General features: G+C 37.9%; 1 protein-coding gene across 1 annotated transcript in view; it reads left to right on the top strand.

Annotated features, from left to right (window-relative positions):
- Cntn3 (contactin 3) overlaps nucleotides 1–13986 on the top strand; it is a 257987-nt gene that overhangs the window by 5825 nt on the left and 238176 nt on the right. The window lies entirely within an intron of this gene.

Below are 13986 nucleotides of genomic sequence, written 5' to 3'. Positions count from 1 at the left end.
AGGATTTCAAGGGATGAGCCCACATTCTGCATGTGTTTAAATTATTGAGGGTTAATGAATTGTGCTTAGTATAGAAAATGGAAAAAATTATAATAATTTTTGTTCACCATTTATTCGAAGAATAGATGTAAAAATGGAAGTTTAAGTTTATTTCTTGTCTGTTCACAAACATACAAACACAGAGTACTAAACAGTAGTATCCTTTTTGAGCACTATATTTGGCTGTCTGTCTATGGTATATGTAGATGATATACAATCTGTATATGTACAGTTATATTTCATTTAGAGATTATAAGTACACACATGGTACGTAAAATATATCACATATGTTGTTTACTTGCTGTCTGCTACTTATTATCTACCAAATCACATGATAAATGACATATTTTAGGTGTTAATTTTAGTTTATGCATTATATCCTTGCATAGTTCCTATTACCATAAAGATCTTGTATTACTATTTCCTATTTTATATCGAAGGCAAATAAAAGCTATCTTTCCACTAAATTCTCAGGACCCTTAAGTCTCATGTTATCACTTTTGCCAGTTTTCTAAACCTGGACCCTTAGGCTCAGCTCTGTTTGAATTATAATCTTTCCAGCTACAGAGCTCTGGTCCCCACACTTACAATCAGTCACTAAGAGCAATGAACAATTCCCGAAAGTGGTTGCAAAACATTAAAAACATCATCTCTATAGTTTCTGAGGCTAATAAATGTAGATGTGTTGCACAAAGTATTTAACACCGTTCTGCCCCCAAAGCCTTCCTGGTTTCCTCATTTCTCAGCTTCTCACTGCAATACTGTGCCTGGCTATGGCACCTTGACATTCCTGTATTACCCAGTGAATTGTGATTGTCCCTCTCCTAGGTTGTCACTCTCCTAAGATAATGGTGTTCACTATAGCTCCCTAGCAAACAGTAAGAGCTTACTTAGCTTGAAAAAGATTCACAATGAAATTGACAAGATGAAAAGAAGGAATTTAGAAGGAGATCATACTTCAGAATTCAAAAATGCCATTGGAAAGCTACAGCTTCAAAGTGGTAGTTTATTCTTTTCTAAATGTTAGAGTGTGAATTAAGTCTTCCTTGTTGGCTCCATTTGAAGATAGTTTATCTTGATGTATCTAAGATGGCTTGCAGGAACCTAAGCTTCCTGATAGCTTCCCCACAACATCATGTCTCATGAAACAGTCCATCTTTGTTGTTAGTGTCATCAGTTGTCCCTGCTCATATTAGAAAAATGTAAAGTAAAAACACAACCAATATTGTGACCAGTCCATAGTCACAAGGAAGATAAAAATTAGCTTTCAGACATTAAAGGTATCATGTAACCCAATAAATCACATATTTTTGTTTTTCTGTTATATGTTTTTATTTAAGTAGGATAGGGAGAGGGGATATGAATCACATTGATCAAAATTAAAATCAATCAACTGGGTCACTTTTGCTTGCTTAACCACTGACTGAGGCTTGGGGCATTGGGTGTTCTTATTTCCTGTGCCAGAATAACATGGCAAATAACATCTTCAGAGGAGAATAAGGAATCTCTTACCAGAAAATTTAAAATTTATACAGGGAAGGCAAATCTTCTAAGCACATTGTGTAACTCCTAGAATACTTAAGATAACCACTGATAGATTTGAGCTAGTTTATTACCATTTAACCTAAACAGCAGTTTTAACTGATTATACCACCAATCTGTAGTGTGTGTGTGTGTGTGTGTGTGTGTGTGTGAATGTACGTTAATATTTAAGATGTATTAGTGAACGAGAAATGGGAGCCTGCATCATGAAACACATTTTTTGCAATGATTTTTTTTAAAACGTGCATATCAACTTAACTCATTTCAATTATTGCTGAATCCTAAATAGTTATTTTTGGATAAAGTATTGAATATGTATATTCCTACACTCATTCTTTCAAGGGCTGCAATTATTCTCATCACTTCAGTAAACACAATAACAAACATTGCAGCAAACACAAATGCATTTGCTTATTAACTTGAAAGCTGCTTCTAAAACCACAAATTGCTTCTGTGATTACATTACTAAATTTCCTGTCAAAGCCCAAATAAAGGATCGCCTGTTGCCTTAATAAGTGCTTAGCATGGGCTTATTTCCCAAACACAACTACAAGCCTCCCAAGATTCTGGCGTTATTTGATTGTTTTGGCTTTGTTTTATCGTGTGGGCCAAACTGTAAAGTTTATTTTTCTCCATCTTGTTGTTTATGGTTGCATTTCCCTGACCCGATTTTGAGCGATAAAGCTGACATCTCAGAGGATAATTATTTCATGCAATCCACTGTAAGGTTAATTATATACTGTGATTGTTTTTAAACTACTCAATACCATGTACTTTATTATTTAGGTCTGTTAGTTTCAGTTCCAAGAGATGAAGCTCCTTAACTTCATAACCAAGTTCAATTGGCAGACTGTAAGACTTTATTGCCTTAAATCACAGTGACAGCAAAATATATCCATGTTTGTTTTCGCTGCTGTTAGATCATACTTGTGTGTTTCTGTATAAGAGGTTGTTATATCTAATCATAACAGGAATGGCAAATAAATCATAAGTAGTACAGTATATGAAAAGAGCAGTTTATTCTCTGTTTTGTGTTTGCTTCTTGGCATTGACCATACACTGTGAAGACTTCAGAGAACCTGCATATGTGTAGGATGATAGGTTAAATTTGATTATTCTATTCAGGAAACTTCTGTGAATACTTTATCAATTGTGATATGATGCCTGATCTTAGAATTTTAAGAACAGATATGGTCACCATGAAATCGAGCTTTATTGCTTAAGCAGTACCATTAAATCTTGAAAAGATAGGCTTTTCTTCTTAATGTAATAATATTTGAATTTGTGGTCAAACACACACACACACACACACACACACACACACACACACACATTCTCTGTCTTCCTTCCTCCTTCCCTCCAACTTGTTCAATATTTTGGAAGGCAATTATGCATATATTTTTGCCCATTGTTTTAGGTTCTTGAAAATAACATTTAGAGTGTTTATCATTTAGAAATAGTCACTACCCATTTTGAAATGCTTATTTATGCCTCATAGTATAACCACAGAGAATACTGGCCCCCAAGTGTGTAGCTGTCCTAAAGAATTGTCTTCAGATAGCAATCCCGTATTCAACTCCACCACTCTGTTGCCTGATTTTCTCATTCCCTTCACTTTCTTAGAAGTTCTCCTGTTATGCACAGGAGGTAAAAGATTTACAAAAAGTGTATGAATCAAATATATACTTCATCGGGTAGGCAGAAATCCAGTACCTCTAATTTTAGCTCCCAAAATAACCATTTCTAGTATTTGTTCAGGTCCAAATTGACACAGTCGGGTTCAGGAGTGTTCCTCCACTGAGAATCAGTCAGATCCTGATGCAAGGAATGGTAAACTGGGTCACACTTACAGATCATACAAAGCAAACTAATCCACGTAGAAGGAGCATTTGAAAACTGCAGGCTGACAATAAACTTGTAAGATCATTCTAGGGTGTTAGAACATGATTATACAGAGGTGCTTAATCTTATGACATTTACCACATGCTAAAGAAACAAGGTTAGCTAGCTTCTGAATCACCAGGTAAATGTTTTATGATTGAAATTCTTCGGTGTGCAGCCCAAAAAGCCATGGCTCTGGCTGCGTTAGCTCCAGATCCTTGGGCTGAGGCTTCCAGAACAGAATTAAGTGTGCGAATGCACTCTTGTGAGGCTTTAAAGTATGCCCAGACTTCAGCAAGATTGCATTCTGATACTTGAGTGTTGTTTCTTTTTTATGAATTTTAAAATTTCTTTTTTTTTTTTTCGAGACAGGGTTTCTCTGTGTAGCTTTGTGCCTTTCCTGGAACTCACTTTGTAGTCCAGGCTGGCCTCGAACTCACAGAGATCTGCCTGCTTCTGCCTCCCAAGTGCTGGGATTAAAGGCGTGTGCCACTACCGCCTGGCCAATTTCTTGATCAAAGGGGAAATCTGAAAGATTTACACAGAATTATGAATTTGCAAAACTGAAAAACCTTATCACATTTTAAATAGTTCTCAAATTTGTGACCTTGATATGTGATATAACTCCTGTGTTTATTTTCAGCTGTGTTCATTCTTTAGGTATTGAAACTCCCTGGGATTTGAAGTTCACACTCAAGAACCACACAACTGAGTTTAAAACTTTGCAGAAACAATTTAACAATGTTTAAAGCAAATTTAAAATGTTATTTTTAGCCTCATTCATAGCCATTCTTAGCCACATGTAGCCCATGGGCTGCAAGTTGGACATACTTGCCAGTTTATTGTATTGTTCTGAACTCTGAAAAATGAGATTGGAATTTTCAGCAAATAAAATGAGTCTGATTTACAGATTTATTTGGCCATATACTTTATTAAGAAGGAGCTATCATTCCTTCAGTTTTCTAGATTATTTCTTTTTAAAGGTATTTTATGTCTTTTATTTATGAGTATGTATGTGTGTTCTTGTGTGAACTGTGTGCATGCAGTGCTCACAGAAGCCAGAACAGTGTGTCAGCTCCACTGGAACTGGAGTTACAGTCAGTTGTGAGCTGCCTGATGTAGGTACTGGGAACCAAACCTAAGTTCTCAGCCAGAGCAACCAATACTCTCATCCACCGAGCCATCTTTCTACCCCCAAGTTTATTTCTATGCAGATGAAAATATGAGACATACCTAGAAATCAGTCCCAAATATAAATATTTTGCCTCATGATCCTGGGTACACACTTTTGTTTCTCAGAATAAAATAACATTTGGAATTCCAATCCCAGAGCTAACATACGCATCTCAGAGTTGAAACAAAGAAAAACTCTTTTGAATACATATAACATTCTGCAAGTAAAAAATATCAATATTTAATAAGATATTGAGACATTTTCTGTCACCAGGGGATGTGTTCCATTGAGTGATGGGGATTTAGTGTTTAGAAGGAGAAAAATAATTATGTTTTGTGAAAATTAACACTCTTCAATATAGCTCGAGAACATCTTAGCTCTGAAGAGTTTGGTGTGAAAGCACCCAGGCACATTTGCTGTAGCAGAAGCATATTTAAAAGAGAAGCATTCTTATTTTTGTGCATAGTAATCTAGCAATTGTGTCTATATGATGAAAAACCAAGGTAAAGGAAGTATGAAACATTTATACATAATAGAACAATCTTTCCCATTTTGGTTCTTTACTTGAAACATAGGAATGATAGCTTTTAGATTGTAGACACTTACTGAAATAAAGTATTGCCCCAAACATTTTATGATCTCTTAAATCTTTCAAGCTATTAAATAGGCAGGAGGAAGTGATTCTCCATATTTTTATTTATTTTTATAGTTTTCCACACAGCCATTGAGTCTTTATTATTCATTAGCTAAACATAAAAACATAGTTTTTAAATGAAGCCATTAGGCATACGTACATTCCAAACATTCTACACTCTCAGTTATAATGCTGCTTTTTTTCCCCTCTAAAAACTGTACTTCGTAGGTAATAAAAGCACATATATGGCTGGTAAGATAACTCAACCAGTAAAGTGCTTGCCTTGCAAGAAAGAGGCTCTAAGTTAGATCCCCCAAACCCATATAAAACCCTGAGCATGTAGAGTGTCTTGTAGTCCTGGTACTGGAAGTTAGAGCCCCTTGGCTCCCTGTGGTTCCCTGGCTAGCCAACTTACCCCACTTGGCAAGTTCAGGCCAGTAAATGGTGAGAGACTTTCTTCTTTTTCTTTTTCAGTTTTAGTGGCCAACCAAGGTTTTCCTCTGGTCTGTATATATGTGTGTACATATTAACCTGTGTGTGCACACATATACTACACACACACACACACACACACACACACACACACATACACAGAGGGAGGAAGGAGAGAAAGAGCAAGCGCAAATATCCTTTGACATAGTCTATGATTCAAAATTATATAAAAATTAAATGTATCTCTGTTAATTTCAGTTTAGAAACATTTTCTCCATTCAGTCATTGAGTTAGTTGATTCATAGTTGACAAACCATATTTATCACAAAAAATAAACCCACTTACTTGGTTTACTATCAGATTTATTCTTCACAAGCCAAGTCTAGCATGTGTTTCATCTTTCTTTCAATAAATTCTCACGGAAGGCACACATGTTGAAACCATATGTTCAAGTCAATCTGTTCCACATGAGAAAAGAAGACCAGGAACATGGGAGAGAGGAGGCAATGTAGAACCCCAGGTGCTTGCTGGGAATATACTAGGAAGAAAGTACAGGGGCAGAGAGAGGGTCATGTGGCCATGACAGGAGCCGCTTCCCATGTTGACAGTGGTATCTATCCTTGGAAGGAATGCCTGTGCCTAACACCTTTGTATACAGTTGTCTCAGCAAACCTGTTGGAAGCTTGACATTCTGTCTCCTTCCCATGTGAACGATTATGGTTCGGGAAAGTTGGCTAATTTTCTCCTGTTCACTTGGCTAAGAGAGGACCGACCAATCTTGTTAGGAATGGATCATGAATTGCAGAGAAGTGACCACACCATTCAAAGTATTTTGGCAAAAACTTTTGCTTCTGTACAAGGGTGCACAGCTTTACAAAATCAGTCAAGCAAACACATTCAATAGAAGGTCCTGTGGGTTTTCAACCTTAATCCAAGGGGTCCTGTGCCCAACCCTGACAGGTCAGAGCTCCGCTTCATATTCGTGCTACAGTTGGCTAATTCAAAAAGGCACTGTTGCCAGGAGAAATACCATTTGAACACGTATTTTTATTTGAGAAAAATGCTGACTCAAAGGAAATTTTTGCCAAATGATGTCTTTACATTTTTCTTTAAAGATGGCATTTTCTTTGTCTTATTTAACTCTTTGATAGAAAAGACTACATTTTGTTACATTTCCCATGAATTCCCCCTCTTTTAAAATACACATTCTTTCTTTTATTCAAATTCAATTTACAGTGCCTGGCATTTCTCTACCTGAGGTACTCACAGTAACGTTTTCATGTGGTAGCTGTCTCAATGCTAACTCTGTGAGGCAGGGGGGTTAGAAGCTCAGGCCCCACTGCCATTCTGATGTATCTCAGAATCCTATGAAGGAAAGCATGATCTTCCTTTTCCAGAACAGGTGGCCTAAGAGTATCCCTCCTATAAGTCTATGTCCCTTCTGTTTCCAGCTACAAAGGAACCGAGACAACCCCAACTGAATTTCCAGCTAATGCATTGGGAAATGCAGTTAGTCCTTGAAGAAAATTTGTGATACTGAAACCAGGGGCCACATTATTAGGAATGCAAAAACAACACTGCCCACCTTTCATCCCACAGATTTATACTTTTACTGCTAGCATCATGTCCTGGGCTAGTCTGCTTTCCCATGCAATTCTGAAGCTGTATCCAGCTGATTTGCTATACTTTTGATAACATCCCTGATGTGATTTACAAATCTTTACTGGTTGTAATATATGTGTTATACACACACACACACACACACACACACACACACACACACATGCACGCCCCCCCACACCTCTAGCTATCATTTATCTATCTCTCTATCATATATGCATGCACATATACATGCAAACATGTATGTCTCAGTATACATTTGTACATCTATATTTTATATAATTTATACAATGTACATTTTCAGTTATGGTAGACTATTCGAGTAGCAATTACTCAAATTCTATTTGTATCCTACTTTTAATTCATTAGGGATTCCTCATAATATTCCTGTTGAATCTATGCAAATAGGATCAAATGACCCCCATGGAGATATAAGCTCCCTTTTTTGAGGAAACAATTTAGGTTGAGCTTGGGTAGCTTGGGGATATGCAGTGGTGAAAGTGGTAGCCAGTTGGACCAAAACACGTCCCACTCTAAATGACCAATAAGATCTCCAGTGAAGGTCCACCACAATATCACCACAATGCCCTGGCATTACTAAGGTTAGTGTAGTATTTCTTCTTCTCAAAGCCTCAGAGGCCTTATATCCAGGCACATTTCCCCAAAATTCACATTCCTGTCCCCATCTTTCAAGTCAGGAGGTGTAATTATTTCTTTCCAAGGGTAGTGGAATATTTGGGGGTTGGGGTTGTCTCGGTTGCTTTGTGGCTAGAAACAGAAGGGACATAGAATTATCGGAGGGATACTCTTAGGCTGTCTTGTCCTGGAAAAGGAAGATCACACATTCCTTCATAGGATTCTGAGATTCATCAGAATGGCAGTGTGACCACTTGAGCGTCTAACATCCCTGCCACACAAACCAATAAGTCACTCATGCTTAATGTGATAGCAGAATGTTTGACCCATTCCAGCCATACATTTAATTGTTTTGTCAGCTAGTCTATTTCCTTGTGCTCCAAAGTTGTGCCCTCTTTGGTGCCTAGGAATGCATAAAATCCTAATTCATTCATAGTTGTAAGTTTTTAATTCCTGGGCAATTAATTGTTTGTATATTATTTGTTGCTCTTTGCTATTAATTGGCCCTCTTTCTAACCAGAGTTTTCTGAAAGTATGAAATTTTTGGAGGCATACCAGGAATTCACATATACAGTCCCCACCTTTCCCTTTAAGTTTTCAAGGACCTGGTTTAAGGAAAATAAATCACATTTGTACTGGTCAGTTATTTGTCACTTGTTCAGATTCTATAATTCTTAATTGAATTCCATCACCCACAGAGTACTCGTTATGTCTCTTCCCTCAATTTTCTAGCAAGAATCTGTAAATAGTTGGGTCCCTAAAGAAAGGGAGTCTCTCTTAGGTTGAGGTGGACTTTGGTATGGTACAGAAGGCACAGAATGAGTCCTTCCATTTAGGAACTCAACAGGGTTTAAATAGTTAGTGGCTAGATTTAAATCATCTTTGTCTAAGAGAATAGCTTCATATTTTGGGATTCTAGAATCTGTTAGCCACCTTCCAGCCTTCTGTTATAGGAGCGTTCTTACTTGGTGAAGAGTGCTTATACTTAGACAACCCCCTAAGGTTAACTTTTAGATCTTCTAAGTGAGAAAGGCAGTGGCAGTTTCTAGTTGAATGTGTTACAGCCTTCCCCTTAAATGGGATCTAATGGTTTTGACAAACAGACTACCAGCCACCTTTTGCTCTATGATCCCAAGTCAGTGGCTTCAGAAACAATAGCTTTTGTCCACACTTGGAAAATGAAAGGACTTGTCAAAAGATAGCAAGACCGATATGGAACAGTTATTAATTCTTGGTTTAAGACTTCAACAGTTTAAGCTTTTTTTTTAAAACCTCTTACAGAAGATCTGGCTCCTCATCTGGGAGTTTTGCATTACAGTCTTTAGTTTAGATATCCTAAGAGTCAGAGTTTAGAAAGCCATTGAGCCCAAGAATTTTCTAATTTCTACTGGTTTGGGCCAGTTGGCTATTAATTACTTCACTTTTTCAGGACTCAACACTTCGCTCCCTTTACTAACCAGATGACCTAAGTATTTACTTGTGGTAATATTTGTAATCTAAGAAATAAAGCTTACCTGAAGATTAGAGGACAGAATCAGCCACAGAGTTAAACATAGAGGTCAGGCAGTGGTGGCACACACAGTTAATTCTAGCACTTGGGAGGCAGAGGTCCCTCGGGATCTCTGTAAGTTCAAGGCCACACTGGGTTGCATGAGATTGATCCAGTCTAAGAGAGAAACAGAGCCAGGCAGTGGCACATATCTTTAACCCCAGTATTTGAGCAGTACACACACTGTTAATTCCAGCACTAGGAACCTTGAGGTAGGAAGTGAAATGGCTGGGCAGAGAAAAGTATATAAGGTGTGAGTAGACAGGAACTACAACCCTTTTGGCTGAGGACTCAGGAGCATTCAGTCAGTGGATTCATGGAGACAGAATTGGCTGAGGACTTGGCAAGGTGAGAAGTGGCTGTGGTTTGTTTCCTCTGATCTTTCATCATTTACCCCAACATCTGTCTCTGGGTTTTTATTATAAGACCATTTAGGATTTATGCAACATTTACTTCCTTTCCTACAATGTGTAACTTCTTTTTATAAACTTTGAGCCCCTGATCCCCAAGTAAATGTAATAAGGTTATTGTTGATTTAATAATTACATTCTTTTTCTCTCGTTATTAATAAATCATATGTCAGAGGAGGCTAAGAACCAGGGAAATTGTAAAATTTCTTCTAAAATTTGGTTAAACAAATCAGGGGAATCTTTGAACTTTTGAGGAAGAACAGTCCATCTGTACTGTTCCTTTTTTCTGGTCTCTGGATCAACCTGTTGTGAAGCAAATACTTCTCTGCTTTCTTCTGCCAAAGGACAATCCCAGAAGGCATCATTGAGAGTCTATTCCCAAAAAGACCTTTGATACCTGGAGTCAATCTTTTTTTCCTTCCCCAGAGGAGGAGTGAAGTACTGTTTACTTCTAACTATGCCCCCCCCCCCCGGGAGGTTTTAGGACTACTGTCAGTAGGAGTAATCATTAGCACTCTCCCTGTTTCCTTGCTCTACCCAAACCAGGATTTCTTTCATCTTATGCTCTGAAGTTAAGAGTTGTAAAGAGACAAAGTTCAGCTTTGACTCTCTTAAATCCTATCCTCAACTGAGTCATTTGGTTTCTTCCTGCCTCCAGGATGAGAAACAATTAGATGTGAGTGTCTCTCTTTTTATGCAACCACATTGCTCTCTATTATAGGCACCCTAAAACTACCACGTTTAACTCCCCAAACTTGTAGGTATTGTCCAAAAAAAAAAAAAAAACATGAAGTAGAGGGGAAAAGACAGGGAGGAGAAACATGCCCTGAAATCTAATAGGAAGGGAATTTATACCTTTAGTGGTTCCACTTCTAAATTTATTAAGGGTCCTTTGTGGGATCCTTCTAGATAATAAAGCATCTACCCCTTCATTGCTCTTTGAAAGTCACTGTTTCCTGTTATCTGTTTAAAAAGGGCTGTCCCCTCTTTGAGTGTCCCTTCTCTTCATGTTTATAATAATTGCTCTTTCATTTCTCTCTGGAATCCTCCCCTCTCTCTCGGTCCCATTGTGGGTTCTCCACTTAATGACTTGGCCTTTGAATTTCTGGGTCCCTACCTACTCTCACAGTCTGGTTTATGTTGCCATCATTATCTTTGACTCTTAGTTTTTATTTTCTTCATCTCTTCTTGAGATGAAGAAAAACTCTTCCATATTTCTTGACTTCCAGCCCTCAATCTTCTGTAATTTTCTTGCTCTGCTTGGCCAGCTGTTAGTTGCTAGGGTAATTTCTGAACTGATCTTTTAACTTTTTCTAGTTGCTCTGAAATTTGTAGAAAGTTTCCTTGTTGTATGCTGAAGTCCTCTTTCAACATTCTGGAACTGGAGTACTCTTCTGATTAAATTTAAAGAAAATCTCTCATGTGAACAAAGTAGACCTCACTATTATTATTTATACAGGATTGGTTGGGTAATTTTTCGTCTGTTGCCACTGTCCAGGTAGATATTCTCTTTTACAGGTTGCTGTCCTTCTTTTCACCCCCTTTTTTTTCCTAAGAAGAGAACAAAATATTCAATATTGACATCAACTCAAGCTAGGTATAGAGTTGGCACCCAAGGAATTGATCCAAGTGATCAGTCACCCATATGAATTTTCTATCAGAGGCTTCAATTCCCCTTTTAAGCTTCAGATCTCTGGATTGTTAAGGGGATGTGGTTGGCAAATCCTACCCCTGACACCTAAGTGAGAACATAAAATCAGGAGGTTCCTTTTTTGAGAAGGAAAATATTGACTATCATTCTTATATCATTCAAGTTCTTCTTTTAAGAGGCAAAGGGAATTGAGTTTCGGGAACAGGAGGGAGACCTTCAGGAGGAAGAGTGGAGAAAGAAGGATGCACAGGAGTTGGAATTAGAACTAGGGATCTTGACATGAGAGGAAGAGGAGGCAAGTGATCATAGAGACCCTATTTTGAATGTGGTCTCTCCTCCTCTTATTTATTTTGTTATGTTGTTTCATAGGAAAGGTTTTCCAGATCCCTTTCTCCAGGAAAGAGCACAATCCATCTCCAGATTCACAGTGCTTTTATTACTAATACAGTCTATGAGAAATTCATAACACCCAGTCATCTTTACACCTAACTTTTAGCCAAGGAACCGCTGGTTTAGGAATCCACTCCTGGATCCAAATAAAACCACTCTCTTGAATCATCTTCTGTTTATTTCCCATTTTGTTTAGGGATTGTCTCCCTAGGGCTGTAGCATGTGACTCACAGGACTATCTGAGGGAGTTTTATTTTAACTCATCTCAGATTTTTATCTTTCTCCTGACCCAGAGAAGACACCTGATTTCCCATCCCTAGCTGGGGTTAGTGTTGTCTTGGTCAGAGACTTAGCCCTCACTTCCTTTTCCTATTGTGAAAACCCCTGGAATGCCTTACAGAGACCACCTTGGCTACTGGTGAATATGTATAAACTGCCCCCCCACCCAGGAGTTTGCTACTGAACCCAGTCCATGCAGTCCACCTCCTGCCTCATGAAGGTGTCCTCAAGGTCATCCCTCTTTTCCAGTTAACGGTTTCTAGTACTCTTCCTGAATCACTTTCTCAGTCTCAGGTCTGGTGAGTGATTAGAACTGTGGCTGAGGAGTCAGTATTTTGCTTTGCCTTTCAATACACCCTCCTCCATCACACTCAATCACAGGACCTCTAGGATGACTCGCAAAACAAGGTGCTAGAATTTTCAGAGTTTTCCTACCTTGGTTTGTGCTGGAAAGTGTTCTTGCTCAGGGCCCTTATAGCTGCACTATCACTCTATCTTCAATTTTGTGTTACAATTATTAGTAAGGGAGATTAAATATTTTGCAAATTAGGACAAGATTTTTTTCCATGTTCAACAGTATAATTGAGGAACTGTGACCTACAATTCAAATGAATCCCTGAGGAAGTTTTAGGACTGTTGACAGCTCAAACTACTATTGTTATCCTTTATAAAGTATACATTTTTTAAACCATTTTCTCAAAATTCCTATGCTGAGTAATTAAGCCAATCATTTATCTATCTATCTATCTATCTATCTATCTATCTATCTATCTATCTATTTATTTTTGATTTTTCAAGACAAGGTTTCTCTGTGTAATTTTGGTGCCTGTCCTGGATCTCTCTCTGTAGACCAGGTTGGCCTCTAACTCACAGAAATCCTCCTGGCTCTGCCTCCCGAGTACTGGGATTAAAGGCATGTGCCACCACTGCCCAGCAATTAAGGGAATTCTTGTAATAGGCTAAACGGTATAGGTAGTATGTTTCTATGAATAGATTTTGATTGTCTAGGAAGTGAGTGAATTAATTTACAACATGGATGTATGCTTGTTATCATAGCACATGGATGGTTTTTAATGGAGAAATCTACTGTGGTGTACCAAGTTTACTTAGTGTTTAAAAACTTTCACTTTTGTTTAAAATTTAAAGATAAGACTTTTTTAGTTTTCTTTTTAAAAAAATCTGTTTGCTTCCCATTAATGAGTATGTCCCCTGGGTTTATTCCTTCAATTTTGAGCCCCTCAAGTGATGTTAGGGTCTTTTTACTGCAGTGCACTGTTGTGTAAATAGCTCTATGGAGGCTTCAGAAAAGGGGAGAATGAATGCCCGAGGACAGGTCTTTACTCAGACAAATTGAAGTGGAGAGTTGAACAGTTAGCAATTAATTTATTAAATGTGCTCAGTCAGGCCAGATAAATCAAAGAAATGTGCTACCCCTTCTTTGGGTGTCAGCATGAGATTGGCCTGAAGTTCCTCAGATAATTACCTCAACTTTCATCTTTGCTCACATAGACCCAGCCTAAATTTTCCCCTAGTGAGCTAGTGAGCAAGCTAAATTATCCCCAGCTCTTCAGAAAACCTTTAAGCACCTTTAACTTTGAGATGCTACTATGTTATAATTTCCACTAAACTTTATTCTCTGCCTCTCAAAGATACATACTTGTTGTCTTTGATTGTTTTTGAGATGGGATCTTATTAGATAGTTATGCTGACCTAAAGCTTGCAAAAAAAAAAAAAAAAATCCTCAGACTC

Source organism: Peromyscus eremicus, chromosome 3, assembly GCF_949786415.1.
Source record: "Peromyscus eremicus chromosome 3, PerEre_H2_v1, whole genome shotgun sequence".
Taxonomy (NCBI): Eukaryota; Metazoa; Chordata; class Mammalia; order Rodentia; family Cricetidae; genus Peromyscus; species Peromyscus eremicus.
The sequence above is the reverse complement of the archived record's forward strand: the minus strand, read 5'-3'. Positions and strand labels throughout refer to the sequence as shown.